Source organism: Anser brachyrhynchus (assembly GCF_964034855.1).
Source record: "Anser brachyrhynchus genome assembly, chromosome: 2".
Taxonomy (NCBI): Eukaryota; Metazoa; Chordata; class Aves; order Anseriformes; family Anatidae; genus Anser; species Anser brachyrhynchus.
The window spans coordinates 40,261,527-40,284,848 of NC_137695.1; the positions used below are offsets into that span (position 1 = coordinate 40,261,527).

A 23,322-nucleotide genomic window follows, 5' to 3' on the forward strand; every position below is an offset into this window, starting at 1 on the left:
ACTCCATTATCTGGCAGAAAAATAGTTTTTAGTACTTCTTGAAATCAAAACCATTCATATTAAGATGCACAATAGAATAAAATATAGATTTTTCTGGCAAGATAAAAGAATATAAGAATATAAGGAATGACTGTGCTAGTTTTCCTTTTTTTCTTCCAAATTAGCTTGCTGTCAGCAAGCAAAGATAGACATGTGTACATGTACATATATACATTAAGCATAAATAAATAGTATATATAGAAATAATACATATACAGACAATATATATGAATATATACATGAATGTACAGAAAGGGAAGAATTCAAGTAAACTGTACCAGATGCACTGAAGACAGCAGGCAGTTTAAACAGGAAAAATAGTGATGTTTTTCTGGGAAAATACAGCATCATAAATTTTCATTTTTTCTTTTGCATTTATATAGATTTTATTTGACAATAATAAAAAATAAATAAAAAAATCCCACTCTTTCTTTTCAAGTGACAGATACTCTATTTCATTTCTGAGTATGGGCTTTTTAAGGCTTTAAATTGTCAGCTGCTTTGTAGCTTTTTTCTTTTTTTTCTTTTTTTTTTTTTTTGAAGGAACAACACCATGCATTTCTTTTTATGATCACATAAGGGGACCTCCTTTGCCTTCCATTACTCAAATGGACTGTATGATTTGAGGCTGTACAGGGCTTCAACACCAATATAATTTTAAAAAAAATATTTCAAAGAACATTGTATATCAAGCCTATTTTTGAACAAAATTATTTCTCTCCCTTTGAAAGATGTAAACTGCTGCATACATTAGCTATTGATTTTTATGGATAATTAAATCTGTCATTCTAGTTACGATAAATATTATTTTTCACCCACCACAACATGACAGTGAAAATGGCTGTAATAATTTCAGCGGAAATACTTTTATTTTTTTTTACTTCACAATGTATTTTACTGTACAATGTAATTGTTAACATGGTCATCATAATACTGTACTGCCACAAGTTCTGAAACTGTCAGGATTTATGAGTAAAACATTCACCCATGTCACTAAGTGGACTTAAACATCTTTTGTTTGGTGCAGTCTTCTGTAGATTCTCCACATCTTTGCTGTCTTTATTTAGTCTCTCAGCTCAACTCTCCCTTTCCATCATGTAAGTGAGAATTTTGCACTTATTTATTTATTTTATTTTAAACAACTTAAAAGGCATATTCCACTAGCTAGTACGGAGTCACAGTAATTGTATGGTAACTTTATGATAAGGAAATATCTTTTATCTGGTGTGATTTAGAATGACAGTAATCTTCTGGACCGGTTAGAGCAAGTCCAGAAGAAATGATTTTATGAACTGTGGTCCTGAAAATGAAAGTTTTTATTGAGTTGTAAGCTTTTTATTCCCGTTTTTGAGCTAGACATGGGGAAAACATTGTTAGCTGCAATTCAGAAAGGTACATACACATATTCATTGTGTTAAATAGGCAATACTTTTATTGGAACAGGTTGCTTAGGCAAAAGGAATATAGTGATATGCCTCTGTGGGTAGTTCTCATGGGTAAAACAGGATAGGAGAGACATAACAAGATATTTTAATACCATTAATTAATGTTTATATTAGTACTTTGGGATTCATATTTAAAACATTATAACTACCTTGATCAGGGCTTATACTCAATTAGTCATAGATTTATTTTTTTTTCTAATACCGTTTCCATGATTTTCCATATGAGGTGTATAAAGTAAAAAATAAACAAATATTCCTGGGTTAGAAATGTTAATATTTTAGAAGTTTTACTATATTCTGTAAGTTTACATTCCTGTTCTGCTGGTACTACCTCAGAGATGGTTTTATAGTTACGTATGTGACTGTAGATGTCTGATTTAGATAAAACATAATGTTGAAAGAGTAGATCTTTCTAAAGAGTTTCTCTGGATCATATTTCTACATACATTTTCTACATACATTTTAGATGTTTTAATAAGAACTGCTGTATGTAATTGTGTATATTTGCTATATTCATTTAATGTGCTGGTGGCCCATAATATGTGTAGTATAAATGTGGTTGTAAATAATTTATTTAAAATTATATATATCTCATGTGTGTGTAACATACTACATTTTTTGGCTTATGCATGTATCTTTCTGTATATATGGATATGTTATACCTTTTTCAATTTCTGTGTTTTGTAATGAAAAACTTGAAGCCTTGTTCCTATAACATGTAATAAGGACTATTGTGATTAAATTTCCAAGTTTAAAACCAAACCAAACCAAACAAACAACCTATATGCACTGGTTACTATGACAACCTCTTAAAAATGCCTATACTACCTTAGAAAGGGACATAGCAGTTCTCCAGAAAAATGAAAGTGTAGTATATTATTAAAGTTTAAAAAAAAAAAAAAAAGTGTTGCTTTAAACAATGATATGTTTGAAATATAATGGCATGTCAAAATTATATTCATTTGACTTGAAGGAAGTATGAGAGCTTTTGATAAGCATAACATGGAATTTTACTGGCAAGAAGTCAGGCAGGTTCATAAGAAAACAAGCTCAAATAGATACTTGGTGAAGCCAAAATGAGAATCACAGCAGCATGATTCTTTGGGGTACCATGTGGTCTGTTGGAGAAAGGAAAGCAGAAAAATGTGACTGGACTGAGCAAAGTATCTTCCTACAATTTAATTGAGCTTTTTCTTAGTTTTCAGTCCAGATCTTGAAAAGAATGGAGGATTGTCAATACCTAAATGTGAACCATGAAAAATATGTGAACCATGAAAACCATGGCTGATCCATGTTTAAGCAAAGACTGAGCCCTGTTCTGGAAGTCAGTGCATTGCTGGAGTTGACTGGATGACATCTTTTGAACGTTTTTCATTACCTTTGAAAAATGTGAAATGCTAGGACTGTTCCCTAAAGACACAGAGCAGTGGGTGGAGTTGAATGATTAACTCAAAGATTTAATCAAACTGTTTTGCAATTTGTCAATATTAAAGTTACAGAAAAATATAATCCCAAATCTTGGGAAAATAATTTGCTCTGTGGCTGCTGAGGTCACTGTTAGGCTTTTTTATAATTCATATTCCACCAATAAACATGATGTAAAAGACATTAAGGTGATATTTCCAGGAGGAATCAATAAACCAACATTTGCAACTGGCATGGGTTGGAACACATTGAGAAGTGATAAAAAATAAGTTCTCACAGAAGGCAAGGACTATATTTTTTTCACAATGAGGAAAGACCTGAGCAGCCATATTAACATGTTGCTAAAATTTGGCTGTAGCCTATCTCTCTTTAAGGTGGGTGCATTATCATACCTTCTGAAATCTGATCTGGCTGCTCTGTCAGGGTTGTATCAGGAAGAAAGAGTTTTGCTTGTGGCTAGTGAATGACTTTGAAGATGAAAAGATTTTCTAACAACAACCGGGTGGTTTGTTCAATTATTTTCTAAACTGGTTGACCTTCAGAAGTAATACTTTTCACCATAATTTAGAGATCATTTATTTTCTTCCTTTTATATTTTAAAATGCACAGAATAACCATAGAATGGCTTAGGTTGGAAAGGACCTTAAAATCACCTCATTCCAACCCCCTTGCCATGGGCAGGGACACCTCCCACTAGAACAGGTTGCTCAAAGCCCTATCCAACCTGGCCTTAAACAATTCCAGGGATGGGGCATCCACAACCTCTCCAAGCAACTTGTTCCAGTGGCTCACCACCCTCAGAGCAAAGAATTTCTTCCTGATACCTAATCTCAATTTACCCTCTTTTAGTTTAAAGCCATTACTCCTTGTGCTATACCCCTCCCCAGTTTTTCTGAAGTCCCCCTTTAGGTACTGGAATCACCAGTACCATGATCTTGCTGGGCTCAGATGTGAGACTCACTGTTCTGTAGTTCCCTGAGTCTTCCTTTTTTCCCCTTTTAAAAATGGGGGTTATGTTTCCCCTCTTCCAGTCAGTGGAAGCATCACCAGACTGCCACAGCTTCTCAATATGACAGACAGTGGCTCAGCAACATCATCTGCCAGTTCCCTCAGGACCTGTGGATGCATCTCATCAGGTCCCATGGACTTGTGAAACTTTAGTTTCCTTAGATGGTCTTGAACCTGATCTTTTCCTACAATGGGCAATTCATCATTTTCTCAGTCCCTGCCTTTGCCTTCTGGGACTTGGGCTATGTGGCTAGAGCTCTTGTCAGTGAACATGAGGCTGCTTCTACCTGTTTGAGGCCCAAGCAGAGGGCCTCATTTGCTTGGTCTTCCTGATCAAATGGCTTGTAGCAGACCATCCACTGTAATGTTTCCTGTCCCTGCCATCCCTGTAATCCTGACCAATAAGCTCTCTGTCAGCTCCACAGACATCCCCAGGCAGAGTTTCATGCGCTCCAGCTACTCATTGACATAAAGGCAATGCCTCCTCCTTGACTCCCCTGCCTGTGTTTCCTCAAGAGCTGGTATCCACCCATTCCAACACTCCAGTCACGGCAGCCATCCCACCACATCACTGCATAGTTCTGCAGGCATGCATTCATCTCTAACTCTTGTTTATTCCCCATGCTATATGCATTAGCATAGAGATATTTAAGTTGAGCCCCTGAAGAAGCTGACTTACTGGCTGGAGTATCTGAAATTCCTTTGTGCTGCTCTTCAGGTGCTCTCCTGCTGACCCGTGACCCTTCTCCAGGCTCTGAGCATCTACTGATGACAGTGGCATCAAACTGGGAGGAGTTTGAAGCACATCCCTTAATTTACAGCAAGAATTCAAATGTTGTTCCAACAACCTCAAAGCTATTTAATTCATCCATTACCAAGTCTTTGAGTGCTACAACATTAGTATTTGTCTTAATTCCCCTGGTTCCAAGAAAAGTAATTCATATGTACTAGCCAATATCTGACCTTTTGTCTTTGAAGGTTAAAAGCTATATTAGGACTTTAAGACTTTACAGTCCCAAGGAGAGAAACAGTCATGCACAAGAGGAAAGAAAGCAAGTTAAAAATGTGTTCCCTGAATGCAATACAAACATAGACATTGATACATGAATAACTTGTTGTTTTTTAATGTATGGCATCTATTTCTGCTTTTTTTTTTTTTTTTAAGAGGAAAATATATGTCTGTGGGGTTGGGGTGGACATGACACTACAAAAGGTAAAAAACACAACATGGAAGTATGTTAAAGAGGTATTGCTGTTCTCAGCTCATAACGAGAAAGATTTCATCACCATTGCAGCCATAATACTTTGTTTTCCACAGGTTTCAGCAGTGAATCACATTCAAATTGTTCCCAGGAGCACACTAAATTATTTTTCAAGATTTGATTTATTCTTACCAGTAACAGCTATAATTTATGATATATTCCGTTTTGTCTTTCCATCCTTATAAAACAAGCACATGTAAGCAGAAAACATCTAACATGACAGAGCATCACAGCGGGAAAGAGATTCTGCAAATGTGGTTATTTTATAATGGTTAAAAGCTGTAAAGAAATACATGAAATAATATTATAATAAGAAAAAAAAGAGAGATGTAAATATTACTGTTATTACTCAACTCCTTCATTTTGTCTTATTGTCATATGCTCTAGTGACATCAGCCATGAATATTTCTTGAACTCAAAAGCCCAAATTGTGTCAAATGAGGCATCACTAAAAAGAACTCAGTAAAAAAAAAAAAAAAGTGGCCTGTTCTGGACATTCCACTGAACATGCAGGTCCCAAATATCTCACTTTCTTGAATCAATTATCACATCACATTGCTATACCCTGTGAACAAGAGAGAGGGTTTGTAACTTGACAAGGTGCTCCCTAGTTTAATGCCACTGTGCTGCATCGTGTAATATTAATAAATGAGATTAAAGCCTACTATATTGTATGATATAATGACCAACACTGCTGGATGATTATAACAGCTGAAAAATTCTATTGGTGAGATATGTTTGTGATTAATTATTCTAAGGTACCCATAAAGATGGTGATCAGCATTTACGATAGTGGAAATTGCCAAAAGCAGAAGACAGGAACACTGAAACAGTAAAAGATAAGCCAGAAAACTGTAATGGCAGTGCAAGAAAGACAATGGGAGAATTATAACCTTTAAAGGACCAACCATTTTTAAGATGCTTTCTTTCATATAAGATGAGATTTTTTCTTTAAAAAAAGATGAAGACTTAAGTGTGCATTGCAGAGGAATTGCAAGTTACAGGCTTGAGGTTGTCTCCAGCTTTAAAAGAGAAGGCTCCTTGCTGAGCTCTTGTAGTTCTGCACTATGGAGATAATTCAATTTTCTCATTTTTGACACAACTCAAGTGAGAAAAGCCAGGGTTTGCTAGCATCCAAACAGATGGTAAACTCATACATTATACTTCACAGACACATTTCTGAAGGATGTCTATTAATAAAAAAAATGTATTTTCATATATGTCAGATTTTCTACAGGACAGTATTATAGAGCCTCAATATCACTCTGTAATATACTAAAATATTGTTATGATTCAATTAATATATGCAGAAATGTATTTCCCTAATGTTTTTTTCCTAAATATTATAACATATGTATGTATAAAATATCTTGAGGAATACTTAAAAAAGAGAAATTTCAAGGTCTGGTTTAGAAATGATCTTGAAATACAGTAATATTTATTGCAACATACATTCAAACCACTATCTGCAAATAAAGGATGAACTAGAAACTCATAGCAGAAGGCCAAAGGATAGGAGAAAGATTTTAGTACAGCAACTCCGTTCCTGATACCCTCTGGGAAATGCCATCTCCCAGTTCACATTCAACTCTAACTCATTAGGGTATTGAATGACCCCATGAATGAGACTGAAAGGAGCACTAGAAGACGTAAGAAAATTAGCAATGGAATTTAATCTCACCACCAGGTCCCTAGGCTGCAGAGAAAAGATGAGAACAAATTCAGCTGCACAAACTGACTTGACAATGAAGGAAAAAGCTACTCATCCAAATATGCAGTTAGCACAACATCCAACACTAAACTGTCTGCTTCTCCCATGCCAAAGGGGCAGGGGGAGAAGGAGACAAAGTGCCCTGAGCACAAGTAGTATAGAAAGAGGAATTTCAATAGATGCAAGAAACAATATTTCACACTTTTTTTTTTTTGATTATTCTGATTATAAACTACTCTTCTCAGCCACCCAGAAAACAACAAATCCAGAAAAGTTATGCTCAGGCTTTGGCATTTCCTTCTGTCCTGCATCAGAATGGAACCATGATCTCAGAAGACAGACAAGAGAGAAAAAAGGCAATCAGAAAATTGAAATCATCTGGGATACAAGTCTCTGATTTAACGTTCCAAACATTTTGGAACCTTCAGTCTCTTTCTGCCTTCTCAAAATTATTTCTCTTGTAAAATTAGTCAGATTTCATTAGGCCGGAGGGAGATAACCTACTCTATTTCTCTATTTCCAGTGGTCTGAATGCTGTTTTTAAATTGTGTCCTGTGGATCAGTGACAGCCCACAGATGTGGGCGATAGCCCACAACTTGTAAGGAACTTACAAGTTAGTCCTACAAGTTCACATTTATTTTTTTTTTAATCTTCAAAGAAAACAAATGGCTCTTGATTTCTGAGAGGACAAATGCTAGAGCAGAACCCCTAACTGGTATGCTAGTATCAATTGATGCCAGCTCTGAATCAAAAAAGAAGATAGCTTCTTTCCCCAACTTCACTGCAAGAAATCCAAAAAGATTTCTGAAAAATAATATTCACTTGGCTAACTGACGTGGAAAATAGGAATTTAGAAAAGAGAGACTGTTTTTTAAAATCAGCTTTTATGACAGTCTGCAGAAAAAGACTCATAAAACTATATCCATGTCCATAAGACGAAAAACATTACAAAAACAGCAAATTCATTGCATGGGGTTCATATTTAGAAAAACAGACAAAAATTAAGTAATACTTTCCAACTTCCTGTAAAAAAGAGATGGCCCTCATTTCTACATATATGTATATAAATAAATATATATATATGTATATAGACAGATATTCATACATATTAAATATAGACAGGTGCTTTGTATATGCAGAGAGTATCTCTCTTAAGAAATAATAGTTTAAAATGTTTCATACATAAAAGAACAGAGAGGAAAAGATTTCTAATATTTAACCATTCATCTTGACGCATACATTGCTGAGCACCTGATGGACTATAACTAGCACTGTATGGTCAATTAGTGTTGTTGAATCCTGGTATTAGAGACCCCATTGCAAGCAAACAGCTAGACTGTATGGAATATGCCATTCTTTCGTCATGTGTTCTTTTGTCATCAGAAAATACCCTGTCAACAAAGATTTTAATTCTGATTATAAATAAAACATTAAAATCTAAAGAAGCATTTTTCAGAAGTGCATTTAGATGACAAGTTGCACTTTGTATTTCCATTTATTTCATTGTAATTATAAGAATTTATTCTCTTTTGATACTTTACCAGTTGATTATTGACAGTGTTGTCAGGGAAAGACAGACTCAGGCATCTACTTCTGTCTTTCAAATTTCTTGATATTTATTTAAATTATCATAATCTGTTTCATTATAAGCAAGAATTTTGTCTTGATTTTTTTTTAATTTTGCTTTTAGAATTCTAATCACAACTTCTGTCCACCTATATTTTATTAAACTGAAAATAAAACTGTACCTCTGGAGCATTATCATACAGCACCTTTTCAACAAGAAATGACAGACACAAAATTTTCAAGTCAGCTTTCTCCTCTGCCTTTGCAATAACTTAAGTAATGTTTAAGTAATTACTTGTAAGCAATTGACTTACTAGTAAGAATTTTAAAGGAGTATCTTGAGAAGTCCGAAGCAGAAAAAATTGTCTAGAATGCTTCAGAAGTTCTACTGTAGAAATCAATAAAACCTAGTTTTGATAAGAAAACTTTTGTGAGATCCATTCTAACCCTTTTATTTGAAAGAACTCAGAGTAAACATTTCAGAAAAAAAATCATTTTAATCTCATGACAATACATCTAAACTCAGACTGAACAATATCATGGCTGGATAGCTTAGAATGATTTCTCTTACCACAGCCTTTTTGTTTTCTTTCTATCTTCTGACAGAAACCTACAGCATAACAAGCCTACTAAACCAAGCACAACACTAATAACCAGATAAAAATAAAAAAGCAAAGTACCAGGGAAAATATTCATCCGTTAAACTGCAAAATGTATATGGTGATCCACAAAGGAGAACATACTGGAACAGAATAGGAAGCACTGTCTAGGTATAATCAAATGCACTGCCATGCATTTATTCACTAACATTATAATACCATATGCTATTACAGTCATATAATTAACCTAAATGAGGAGAAAAAATAAAGGAAAAACAAAACAAACAAACAAAAACATCTCTATTCTGTTTGTTGGTATGTAGAGTTTACCAGCATACATATTTTTAAGTTATCTGACACACAAAAAAAAAAACAACTTTCTGTTCATGTCAACCTAAGATACAAGTCTTGCTTACTTCCATTTTGGTGTTAAAAAACTGTTTCAGATAAGATTGCTTATTTGACCTGAAATCTAACATTTCACACTAGACACCTGTAGTAAGAGGAAAGGAAATAGATGAATAAATTCACATTACTGCTAGAAGAAAGACAGATCATCTCCTCTCCCTCTAAGAAAAGATACAAGGCAGGTTGCTCTCAGTTTCTCCAATTAAGGCTGCTCTGCCTCGATCAGAAGTGTGGTCTCTAGAGCAACAGAAGAAAAAGAAACCATTGTATAATACATTTTACCATTCTTCAATGTAGAGCTGTGAGGGGACCATGCACTTTTATTTTAGGTAGCTTTTTCTCATACCATGACAAAAACCTATCCATTTTTAAGTGGGTCAGAGGATTTGTGTCAGACACTTTGAAAACTGCTTTGTGTAGCCTTTTGCCAGTATTTTTCATTGGTTGCTAGCTTGGAAAAGAATAACAATTGTTCACTTTTATCTCAGTTCATTTTTACGTAAAACGATCAATGAGAACTTGTTAAGAAACAGCATTTCATGTAATTATATGTGTACATATGAGCCAATTTTTAATCATTTTTCTACCAAGTCACTGACAAACTGCATGCCAAAGATGGCACATGCCATAACGCAAAAGCAATACATAGATTATACTTTCAAAGACATTATATTCAATACTCAAGGAAGACTGAAATAAAATCAATGCACTATAGCAACCATATTTCCAAAGACCTGACAAAATGAAAAACTATTTTATTCACCGTTTCCAATATTTGAAGCTTCAAGTGTTTTATAAAATAAAACAATGTACTGTCATAATCACAAAAAGCTAAGAGTACTGTATGAGCATATCATGGAGCAGAGTACATCAGAACAGTCAGCTTCCTCAGGGCTCTACTATGAGCGTGTTCTCACCATGTTACATGCATCTTTTATATAGTCTTATATAAAATCCACAGTGAAACAACTGTGTACACAGTATGCATAGGACAGTCACAAGTAATTTGTATACTAAGAAAACATTTGCTTAGTTGCTTGTCTCTGATCCAACTATGTCCAAAGTAAAACCAACATGTTTTCTGCATTGTTGAGTTGATTGTTGAAATCCCTACAAACAGTCCAATCAAAGCATTTCAGGTTATCTTAATCCTTCTACAATCTGCCTGCTATTTTCTTTTGCAGAAAGCCATTCAAGTACATCATTGCAAATACTATAAAAATTTGCTGACTTATTTCCCTGATGGTAAAGTCAATAAAAGAACTTATGAGTTGACATCTAGCACATCTCTCAGCCAAGAAACCTAAATCTAGACAATCATTTATTTCAGTCCTGAATATCTTTACTACTAGAGATAGCTGGTATAAGAATTGTGCTTCTGGGCTTGTTATGGCATTTAAAAATGAAATAGAAAGAAATGAAAAAAAAAAATATATATATATATATGTATGTATTTATCTTTATATATCTATTCTTATTAACAGTTCAGATATGAATTAAATTTAGATTCTAAAGCTTACATCTTGGCCAGTCATCTCCACGTGTAAAGACACTTCCACCCCATAGAGAAATTAAGAGCATTTACTCTTTGTAATGTCTGTCAAGTTCAACCTGAAGTCTGATTGAAATAGGCATGTTCCTGGTTAGAAATCAATTGAAAACAGCTGAAACCACACTAAATTTAGCTTGTCTGCTCATACCCTATGCACAAGAACTCAATACTTCATGCCATAAAACTATTCCTTAACTCCTGAAAGACAGAGATCTGTGCACAACAAGGCTGTGCAATCTCTGGAGTTAGGTGGAGGTATCTGAATTATGAATTTGTGCATTTTAACTGGCTGATATTCAATAATTAATTTTTCTACTATTGGATCTTAGTTTTTCATAAATATAAACACCTCTGAAATTTACACTTGAGACTTCAAACAGAAGTCAAATAAGTTTAGTAGTTGTAATTTACCATTGGTCCTGTTCCAACTTAGCAGCAATCTGTTTGCAACAAAAATAGTATTTGATAATGTATTATAACAGACTTAGAAACTAACATGCTCATTATGTGCTTGACAGAAGAAAAAGCATATGTATGCATTTATGCAAAAAACAAACACAGGTCTAGCAGTGCTTAAATGGGACATGGGATACATCAAACTTAAATGCGTTGCAGCACTGTTGCAGGGAAACAATGAGAATTCAAGGTCTGGATCTGGGAAGACAAACATATTTTCAGAGAGACAGAAATAATTCTTATTGTTCTCTGTGAGTTTCTGGACAATATTGGGATTATGTTCGACCCAGGTACTCAGTCTATCTATTGTAATACACTTCATACAGCCAATAAATAGCCTAGCTTAATCCTCTTTCACCAGCCAGTTGAATTCAACATATTCAAACATACCAGTTTCCCTGAAATTGTACTGATCTTAATTTCCTTGATACCTGGTCTTCCTTCTACTTCTCCAGATCATTCACTTCAGTGTCTTTTAAGTGATGCTTCTTGATCTTTCCCTTGATTTCCTGAATACAGATCTGTGGCACCAGTCACAAAGAATCTTCTCTCTAAGCAGTTTATAATCATAAGCCACTCAACAACTCCTGTATGGATAAAGGATAGATCTGGTTCTGCACTTCCTATTTGCGCAAAAGCAAAATGTCAGCCTTTCTCCAGATCCTGTTACAGAGCAGAGTAGCCACTAATTCAAGATAAGCTTTGCTAAAACAGTAATTTTTGGTCTTGAATCCTTCAGATGTTTCCTGCTTAGTCTTTTTCTGTGGGCATGTAATTTAGGGCTGAAAACTGGCCAAGAGCTTCAGCATTTAATTAAAAAAAAAATAAGTAAACAGGCATTTTTACTGTTGATTATTGCAGCAATTTCCTCCAGCAGTCTTGGTGTTGCCTCTTACCATCATAAAGATTAGTTCTTAGTCTGTTTTTTGATCATCTGAGAACCATTTTGTCCTTTTCTTTTGTCCCTTTCTTCTATCGCATTAAATGTGATTTTTATTTTTATTTATTTTTTAACCTTTATGGCTCTTCATATTTTATCATTACTCATTTAATCCTGCAGGACAAAATCCTGTTCCTGATCAGACAGTAACACCTATTTCCTTCACCTACTGCTTTAAACTCACCTTTCTCAGACGTAATATACTGACCATTCAAATTCCTACTTGAACCCTGCTATAATACCTAAAATAGGAAATTACTAGACCACAGAGTGGATATTGGCCCTCTGAGCTACAAACTGATCATTATTGCTCTTCCTTAAATTTCTCTTATGAGGAGGATTCAGCATTATTTTCCAATGTTTTAGTTCCCCTTTGCTCCCATAGAGTACTGCATTGTTAAGAAGGCCCTGGAGGTACTCTCCAGACCCAGCTGCCTTGCACTGAGATGACCTCTTTCTCTGGCCATGGAGCCTGAAATTGAAGGCTGAAAACAGCTGATTTTCATCTAACAGTTTTGATCACAATGCTCTAATGTACTATACAAGATCTAAAATGAAGAAAGGACTTTGAACTTTGAATATTTTCTTCATTAAATATAAATATATACACACAGTTTAGAGCATATATATAAACAGCCTAAATTTCCATCATTGTTTCAGGTCAAAAAAAAAAAAAAAGGAGGACAAGTAAAGAAACTTGAAACAAAATTTACTCTGCATTGGCAAACAGTGGGAAACAGCTAGATGTAGTCTTGTTTTTCAACAGCGAGTTTTGAAACTTGATGTTTTAAATAGTTTTCCATTACCTCAGCCAGAAGAACCTAACCATGAACTATAATGGAATAATGTACTTTGAATGTAGAAACACTAAAATCCCATAAAAATGAAGCAGGTGATGAAAAGATATATTTTGAAGTGGAAATCACAAGACCCAGTGAAACAGAATACTATTTGCCTGACCCATGATGGAAAATCCAATTTTACAATTTTTACACCTGAGATCCTAACTACATACTAAATGGTGACTGATACTAGGGATAAAACATCAGAAAAAGATCACTGAAAGACCCAGAATTAGTCATTCAAGCTCAACAAAGAAAGATCAAATAGCCCAAATTAAATATCCAGTACCAGAAAGTAGACGGTGGTACAGAAGTGAGAAGGGCAGATATAAATGCCAACATACTTCTAGAAAGGGGAGCTATGCAAAAAAATGTCACCTCAAGCTTGAGGTTGTGATCCACGTGACAAGTAATTGGTGAAGTTGCTCGTGCTGTGGAAAATTACGTCAGCCAAAACAATTCCTAACATTTTGCAAAAGACATAAAAGCTCAGCTGGATTTCTGCTAAGAAATTGCTGACAAAGGATGACAACAGCAAACCCTGAGAAAGACATAACAATAGGGCAGAGGTAGATTACAGCAAGACTGAGAATAGTAGCAAAAGAAAATCAGGAAAATGAAAGTTCTTTTCAGTGGTAAAAACATACAAAAAAGCTTAATTTTTTCACTAAGAAAATATTTTAGATGCAATATTATGTACAGACATCCAAGCAGCCTAGAGCCCACCATTTTCAGTAATATAACAATAAGCATAAAACAGATATTTCCAGGGAAACCTTTGTCACCTCTTACAAAGCCGTAGCCAAACCTAGGGAGCAGTGTTTCATATGGAAGAGGCACCCACAAAAACTTCATGTCGATATGCATGTATAAAGGAAGCAGTTTTGTTATTTTCAACCCCCTTGAATGAAGTTTCATGTCTTTATTTACAGGAGGCCCAGCTAAGCTAAAACAGAGGATGACTCAACTGCCACAGACAACTGGTGACAGGCAGCATTTCTGCCACTCATTTCCTCTGACAACAGAGGCCTTTTTTTCTCCTAACTACTAAGTCACGTAAAAGAGTTTATATTGACGGCACCACAAAAAAAATGGGCATCTGAAGCAAAAGAGGCAAATTTTTTAACTTTCTACTTCCTCCCTGATTTAAAGTTGTCCTACTAAATGTCAATGAAGAATACCATTTTCTCTCCCTATTAGTTTTGCATGTGTTTCACTACTTTAGACATCTAAAATGTATACATACACAACTGTCACAATCGGTTCCTTCCATTGTCAATGGATGACCTACATAGCTTATTAATCTGATTCATTTTCGAGACTGTGTTTTGAAAGAGGTGAATGACGCCTTTGAATTTGCTGACTGCACTGATCAGGTCTCCACTTTCAAAAGGTGAACAGAGCTCAAGGACTTCTTCACTGCATTTCTATGCAGTCAGAACACCATCACACGTACCTGACACAACAGTTTCTAGCAGTGAGCCACTCCTTAGAAAGCACAGGTTTAAATGGTTTGCTCTGAAGAACACTTTTAGATATTTTTTCACAAGTGCCCCTTTTCCTCATTTGTCATTACAAGGCCAGACAGGCAGAACAACTTCCTTCTTTCTGTCCAATGTATTATTTGTGGCGTCTACTACTCTTAGATACAATGGTGATGTAAATCCAGTATCAATACTGCTGCTACCAACATTAATACCTTAGGAGAGATCAGCTATCACTGTAATGTACAGCAGAGAATAGTGGATTGAAGGGCTGCATTTGGAAATTCTGTTTGTCCATACAAATATAGCAAGTCTAAGTAATAAAATGATATACGAAAATGTCCCTTTTCTAAGCCACTGAAATCAGCTATGTTATTGTGGGTGTCTGTAATGCTTAACTGATCGGATTCCTTAATGATAGTAACACAACAGCCCATTTAGTTTACCAGGGACTGACAGTGCAGGACTTCAGAATTTGATATTTTCCCCACCTTTTGAGCTTTCACTTGAATAACGAGCTTCTCTAAGGTAACCACTTCTCCATAAAACTCTTAAGGCAAAGACTAACATAGTCCATAGCTGCCTAATGGCTAAAACAGTAATAATCACCAACCTGGAATATCCTCTAAACACCAGGGCTCCAGGGCTCAGCTTGGAAGCCTCCTGCTGAGAGCTGAGAAAAAGACAAAACTAACACACACAAAAAAAGCAAGCAAGCAGTCCTGGCAACAGGTTACTTAGAATACGATAAGCAAGTAATGTACTAATAATATTTGGAACATGATATTGAAGTGTAAATATATAATTAAAATCCCACTCAACTTTTCTGTTTGCCTTGTGCAACTGGGATAACAAGTCGGATTCAAAGCAGACTGAGAGTGGGCAAGCAATTTATACCAACTGCTCTTGCAAACCTCAGTTCAGCTCACCATACTATTAATCATGGAAGAGAGCAGGAAAGATAACTGTGATCTGAATGAATTTTCATATCTTTAAACCCTAGGTGAGAACAAAGATAGTTTTCAGATCAGTTGCCCCCAGGGGAGAAAAATAATGAGGGAGGAGGCCTGAGTGACTAAATATTATTGAGCTAGCACTTATTACTAAAATAATTATCAGCCTTGGCAGATATAATAGGGAAATCTGTGGCAGGGTCAGTGAGTCACCATCAGCAAAAGAAAGTGTTTCAACATAGAGGGATGGACAATCCTTCTGAAAACAGAAAAAGTCAGTTAGACACCCCAAGAGAGAATCAGAGACTAAAAAACTTGTAACAATTCAATATTCCAGTGAATGAAGTCAAGAGTAATGTTGCTGTGGGCTACAAGGAGTCCTTTTCTAACACAGCTTACTTCTTTGTCCTAAAGAACATTTATTCTTCCCCACAGAATTGCTCTGTTCTCACATTCTCCTTTTCTCAAAAGCACTGCAGGAATCAATACTGAGGTCTTCTTAAAACAAACTCTGGTCTTGCAGACTTTCTATTAATACAATATTCATTGTCAGAGCAGACCATTTAGTGAAAAACAAATAAACCCTCCTCCACAATCAGCCTGTTGATTTGAATTTGCTCTACAGCAAATTCCTCAGTCACAATCAGCCATAATGTTGCTTGGTATTCCTTAAGATATATAGGAAATCCAAAACATTAATTAATTAATAACTACTAATTTTACCACTGAATCTAAATAATTTGTTATTTCAAAAATGTTTGGGTTGCTATAAGGCCAATAAAATAATTTTTGACTCAAGTAAAGGGAAAGCAAACAGCTTCCTAATACAATCTAATCTAATACTATTCATCCAAAAAAAATTACTGAACTTTTCTGAACAATAAATATCATTTTAGAGTATCAGCATCTCTGTGTGCAAGATTCATGAATGAAAACAGCTCAAGACCAAACGCCTATTTTGCACACAGGGGCATAAGTATAAGAGTACCGGCAATTTGCAGCAAGCACGTGTATAGTTAGATTCACATTTTAATAGAAAACAATACCAACTAATAGGGACAACACGAACTATCAGCTATCAACAAATTATAAACAAGCAGCAGTTACCTAAATGCAGTACACTACCAGTAAAAATCTGATAGATTTAATTTTTAATTCATTAGAAAGATGGGTCAAATATTTGAATGAGGATTTGGCCTTCAGCAGAAGTTTAGATTTTAGCACAAGAAATTATCTCAAGCTCAGTAGCTTTATTATCCAATTACCATATAGTGAATTTTTTTACACCTTTCCAAATAAGTAGCAGATGTTCCAGCCGCAGAAACTGCGTACGTTAGCAATGAAACACAATTCATGACATATTGTACCCAAGGGCATAGAAATTGTTTGATTAATCAAGTATTTTCATTGCAGCTCTACAACAGACAGACTAAAAGAGTCTTCACCAAGCCACACAAAAATAGCCTAATTTATCATGGTTTGAAGGAAAATATTGACCTGATAAACTAAACTTCAAGGAAGCACATTTTCAGAAGCTGTTATGAAACAAAACAAAACAAAACAGCTATTTATTTATCAACAGACTAAAATCTGTTGTTAAAGGTAATCTTTGGAGAATTTGTTTCAAAAACTATTCTTGTATCACTCATCATAGTGAATAAGTTATCTGAGGTGAAAAAGTATGTACCAATTGTTAATCACATGTAGCTTTTAATTACTTGGGACTGTTTGAAATGTGGTAGGTGAACTTTTAGACTCAGTTCTCCTATTAGAAATTGTACCAAGAATAGTATTTACTGTTATTGACCAGCGAAGAATGGTGTTACAAACTGACCAGCCTATTGCTAGATATTGCTAAATGGGTGATCTCAAATTAATTGAGGCCATAAATAGTCAGTAGCCAGGATATATACCTTAGTTTTGATTTATCTGACTAAGAGAAATATTGTGGGTTCCAAAACTAAATAAAGGTCATGGACACAAGTGTTTTTTCAAGCTGCATATATTCTCAAAGTCAATTAGAAAATTAATTAGACTTCTGTGCTTCTAACTTTTCGTGCTTTCTAAGGCTGTTTCTCGTTTATACATACTTATAAATTTTGAACTCTATAAAAGGTTTTAAGGGAGTGAAGTAGCTCATGAGCAGCCACCACATTCATATTAACAGCAGAGTAAGGGACAAAGCAGAAGCCTAGAAGACAAGGGAGCCATCAATACAAGGAAATCAAAAACATGGGCTGCATCACTAAACCCAGGTCATACCTACAGTATTTCATAAAGATTGATGATGCCCATAATCAAAAATGCTCCATCTCCATTTAGCACCTGTATAACTTTAACATCCATCAAATCAGTAAATACATTAAGAAAGGAAAGATCATATTCAGAGGCTGTGCCTAATGTGACTCTAAAGATGTGGTTTTGTGCAGTGAGTTACTCTTTCAGTGTTCTTCCTTCCAAGTTACTCTGGGAGAAGCTGTTAAAGTAATGGCAGACGTGTTGGCATATAAAGAGGCTCTTGGCAAGGAAGAATGTACAAGTTTGTATTATATTTATCATACTTCCTCTTGCTCTTAGATCATCATTTTAAAATTTATCTCATTCCTTCCTGTTATGTTAAGGGACATTAATGCCATTCTGTCGATGCTTTAAAATAAAACCAGTGGCATTCAATAACTTCTGTAAGCAATCTTTAGTAAAGGTCTAGAGCTCAAGTGGATAGCAAGAAGGTAATAATACTTAATACCACTTATAGGTCACATAATATGACAGTTTATTTTAGCTCTGCTGAGCAATAGTATGGGACAGCTAATACCATTCTCTGCCTCCTTAGTCATAGTTTTAGAATTTGTAACACTACCCAAGTTGGTTTCCATGTCTTCTTCAATACTTTACAAGACCAAACTCTCTTTTCATTCTCCTTATACGTATACATGAAGCTCAAACAAGACTTACAGGTTTAGGAAATTGGACTTAAAAATAAGGTTTCACCATAAATATGTATTTTGGCTTTTCAAAGGACTTTAAAGGCTGCCTGTATAACAATGCATCTTAGTTCTATGCACACAAAAATGAGAAAAAGAACAAAGCTCAATTACCTCCAATTAAACTTGCCTGAACTGTGAATATCCCACACCCAGAGGGCATAGGAGCAAAGACAGTGTAATGATGGGTGGCTAACATGCTTGTCAGCAGAAGCATCTCCGTATAACTAAGAATCACACATAGAGTACACAGGCACATAGCAGGATGCATTACATGGACATGGTAAGATATACTTCAAACTGTTAGTTTTGACAGACTGACAAGCTGCCCAGTGAATGTCAAAAGTTGCCTGAACTTTTCTGGTACCTCTGATACAGAACAATAATCATGATTTAGGCCCAATCTGATGTTTGCTAGAGGATTTGAAATTGGAAGCATTGTGTTACAGGCTTCAGCTGAAAGATTTGCCCTGAAGAGCCAATGTTGTGTCACGGTCTGTAGTCCAGTCTGGAAATCTTCTGATTCTTAAAGAGAATAGACTTCAAATGAAGCACACCTACTGAAAGATCTCATTCACATTTTGTTAAAGGAATGAGCAAAGGTTTGGTCTGAACCAACTAATCTCAAGTAACATGTCACATATTTCTGCAAGTTGCAGACCTATTAGTGCATATGTCAATATTAGGAAGAATTCCAAGATATATCAAGCATAAAAGACAAAATTCTCAAGAACCATCAGTCATTTAGGCATACTGAGTTGCTATGTGCCCAGCATACATCAGTTAGAAAGAAAATGGTTTTTGGAAAGTTGTGGCACTTACCTTTACAGCTGAACATTTTCCTTTAATGAACAATTCACACACCAGAGTAGTATTTGTTAAATAGTACAAATGAATACAAAGGTAAAAATTAGTAACTGAAGTGTAAGGTATTCTTTTCATTTTATCCAAAGCATAATGTTCCAGTGTTCTGACATTGGCTTCACAAGGAGACTTTGCTGCCAATCACCATAAAAAAGGGTAAGATAAATAATGCCCATACCTCATATCTGGTGCTCAGATACATCTCTGAAAACACATTGCACTGTTCAAAGATGTCAGAAACTTTAGTCCAAACAAATCCTGAAGTTGGGTAGTTAATCAAGATTGACAACTGAACTACAGTCTGCGGTGAAAGAGGTACTCCCCTCAGCCCAGCTCATTGAAACAACCTTGTTAAAATGTTTAAAAAATTTAGTGACTGGAGTCTGGGCATGAGCTCACCACCAGATAACAGAATTTTTCTAATTTATTCTCTGAACAAGTGAAATATTAAGGAGTGTTTAAAAGGGAAAAAAAATAAAATTAAAAAAATAAAATAAAAATAAAATAAAAAATAAAATAAACAATCAAACAAAGTTTCAGAAGAAGGGAGTAGTAGATAACTTGAAATCTTACTGTGAAGGTAATTTTCCACAAAGAGATTCCAGTTTAGGACAAACAGTGAAATACGCCATTGAATCCTGATGTCCTTTGTATTGGGTTTATGGGGCAAGGTTTTGGTAGCAGGGTTCTGCAGGGGTGGCCTCCGTGAGAAGAGTCCAGAAGCTGCCCCATGTCAGATCAGAGCCAGCTCCAGCCAGCTCCAAAGGGACCCACCACTGCCCAGAGACAAGCCAATAAGTGATGTTGTTTGTGCCTCTCTGAGAGCAAATTTAAGAAAGGGGAAAAACTGCTGTGCAACAGCAGCTGGGAGAGCAAAGAGTGAGAAGTGGCCCTGCAGCCCCCAAGGTCAGTGCAGCAGGAGGGCAGGAGGTGCTCCAGGCACGCAGCAGCAGTTCCCCTGCGGCCTGTGGAGAGGCCCCTGGTGGAGCAGGCTGTCCCCCTGCAGCCCATGGGTCCCACACGGAGCAGATCTCCACGCTGCAGCCCGTGGAGGAGCCCCCGGTGGAGCAGGTGGATGTGGCCACATGGAGAGCCACCTGGAGGAGGCTGGGGCCAATGGAGAGCCCCCGCAGGAGCAGGCCCCAGGCCAGAGCTGCAGCCCATGGAGAGGAGCCCACACAGGAGCAGGGGGTCTGGGGGGAGCTGCCGCCCATGGGGGACCCGTGCTGGAGCAGTTTGCTCCTGGGGGGTGGATAGACCCCGTGGTACAGAGCCATGTGGGAGCAGTTCTTGAAGAGCTGCTGTCTGTGGGCAGCCCCCGCAGGATCATTTTGGGATGGACGGCATCCCGTGGGAGGGACCCCACGTGGAGAAGGGGCAGAAAGTGACCATGAAGGGGTGGCAGAGATGAAGCATGGGGGACTGACCACAGCCCCCATTCCCCTGTGCTGCTCAGGGGGAGGAGGTGGAAGTGGGTGGATGGGGGTAGGTGTTTATAGTTTGTTTTTAGTTTCTCACTGCTCTAGCTTTTTAGTAATAGGTAATAAATTATATTCATCTCCCTATGCTCAGTCTGTTTTGCCTGTGATAATTGTTAAGTGATCTCCCTTTCTTTATCTCAACCCTTGAGCCCTTTTCATCGTATTTTCTCCCCCTTCACCTTTGAGGAGGAGGAGTGAGAGAGCGGTTGTTGTGAAGCTCAGCTGCCCAGCTGGGTAAAATCGCCACATTCTTCAAGAGAAGAAATCCACTGTATGATGCACTGAGGGCCCAACAAGTTAATTTTCTGCACAGCATCCATTTGTATAAGCAACACATTAAATGGGTCTGGGTAGACTGTCTGAAAGACATTTAAGATGCTGGTTTGAACTGATGACAAGTTTTTCTACAATGTTTCAGAATAGCAAAAAAACTAGAATTAGACAAAATACTCCATCATGGCTTGATGCTTATTCTTGTTGGGAAACCTTTTACTTAACTGACCAAAGTTTGAAACTTGACATTATGAACTTGTTTTAAAAAAAAAAAAAAAAAAAAAAAGTGTGGAATGCCCTGTAAATATGAATTTTAAAATAACATAGATCAAAAACAGAAGTTGCTTTTAGAACACAGCATAGTGCCTCACACCTCTACAGCCTTTAATGTGCTGGCCTACCAAAGAAAGTCATTTCTTATTCCTATGAAAGAAGACAAGACTTTCGACATGTTAAGTTTGTTGACTGTGGCAGAAGGATGTTATATAGACATGATCATTACTGAAATTCAACTGTAATGTCCTTATACACTACTGAAAAGTTAATATTATATGACAGTCAAGAACCTCAACAGAGAATGTGGCTGACATTTTCTTTCAGCAGCACATTGACAAATTACAGAAACTGAGTTTGAAAGACCAGTCACGACTGAAATGCCTTGGAGGGAGAAAGGAAAAGTGTTCATGGTATAGCTGTCAGAGAGAAATACCTCCTGATTTTTATGGCTTCAGACTGCTGAAGACCGAGGGCATGATCAAATATCTAATGTTACTCACACAAACAGAGAATTAAAACAGTTCAAATCCAGTTAAATACTGCCTCTCTCAATGGCTTAGCATTTAGTAGAAACTGCAGCTATCTTGTACTCTTCACAAAAATACAGACTAAGAAAAATTAATTCAGACCATTTCCAAATTATTCTCTTCTCTGTAATTCTTAGTGTACCTCTTCATTTCTATGTCAAGAGTGTCCTTGCATGCATGAAGAAGTGCTTGTTCTGCAAATTTAAATTGCTGTGAATCGTAGCTACAGGGCTGGTTTCTATATTCTTCTTCTAATCTCTCAGTTAGATATGTCTTTTCTAATCTCAGAAAATTCACACTCCACCAATCCTCAAAACTGTAGTGTCAGCCTTTGGGAGATAAATACTGAAATTCCCTTCCTTTAGGCTTCAGCTTCCAGTGTACTGTACTGTTTACTGTCTCTTCACAACAGACTGAAATTGAAACTGTATTTTGCAGTTTTTCGTCTAAGGAGTGATTTACCTATGCAAATACAAACATGTTTTTTGTGTCTCTTATATGTGAAACTTCTTTAACATAAAATAATTTTCAAAACATTCACACAATAGTCAATATCGAAGGCAAGACAACCTCTCAAATAAGCGCTATTTGACGTCACAATAACTTTATATGTCAAAAATATAATGATTTGTGCTAAGACTAGTGCAAGCTTTTTAAAACAGGCTATTTATTGCTTCTTTGCCTAAAATAGAAAGCAAATGAGCCACTTGTATTTAAAACATTTTCTTCACAAACAAAACTCAGAATTATTCACACTGGAACAAGTATAGGCAGATACGAGAAGCTGTAAAACAACTAAAACTATCATACAATTTAAAATACATTGGTTACTGTTGCTTCTACTAAAGCCCGGTTTTGAATAAGGAGATCTGAATTCATAATTTTTACATCTTCCATGCCATGTAAGCAACTTGGTAGCCTAAGTCATTGTGAACTTAGGAAAAAAGGTCTACAAGTATATAATTATGTTTAATGATTAGAATGCCTAAGAAAAAGGACAGATACCTGAACATTTTTGAAGTATTTTGAAAAATTAGATTTCCCTATAAACTAGTGGAAGAAATGAGCTATACATAGAATGCAGTTCCGATTAAAATAATGTAAATTATATACTAACATTTTATCCATTACGAAGAGAGTATCTATATCTCCAGTGTAATATGAAGTTAGAATTTCTGGTTTTCATTCAAATCAATAAAATGTTACCATATATTTTATAAGAATTA

At 36.0% G+C, this 23,322-nt stretch overlaps 1 protein-coding gene across 10 annotated transcripts in view; it reads right to left on the reverse strand.

Moving 5' to 3' along the window:
* The window catches only part of ZNF385D (zinc finger protein 385D), a 436,473-nt gene that overhangs the window by 275,409 nt on the left and 137,742 nt on the right, over positions 1 to 23,322 (reverse strand). The window lies entirely within an intron of this gene.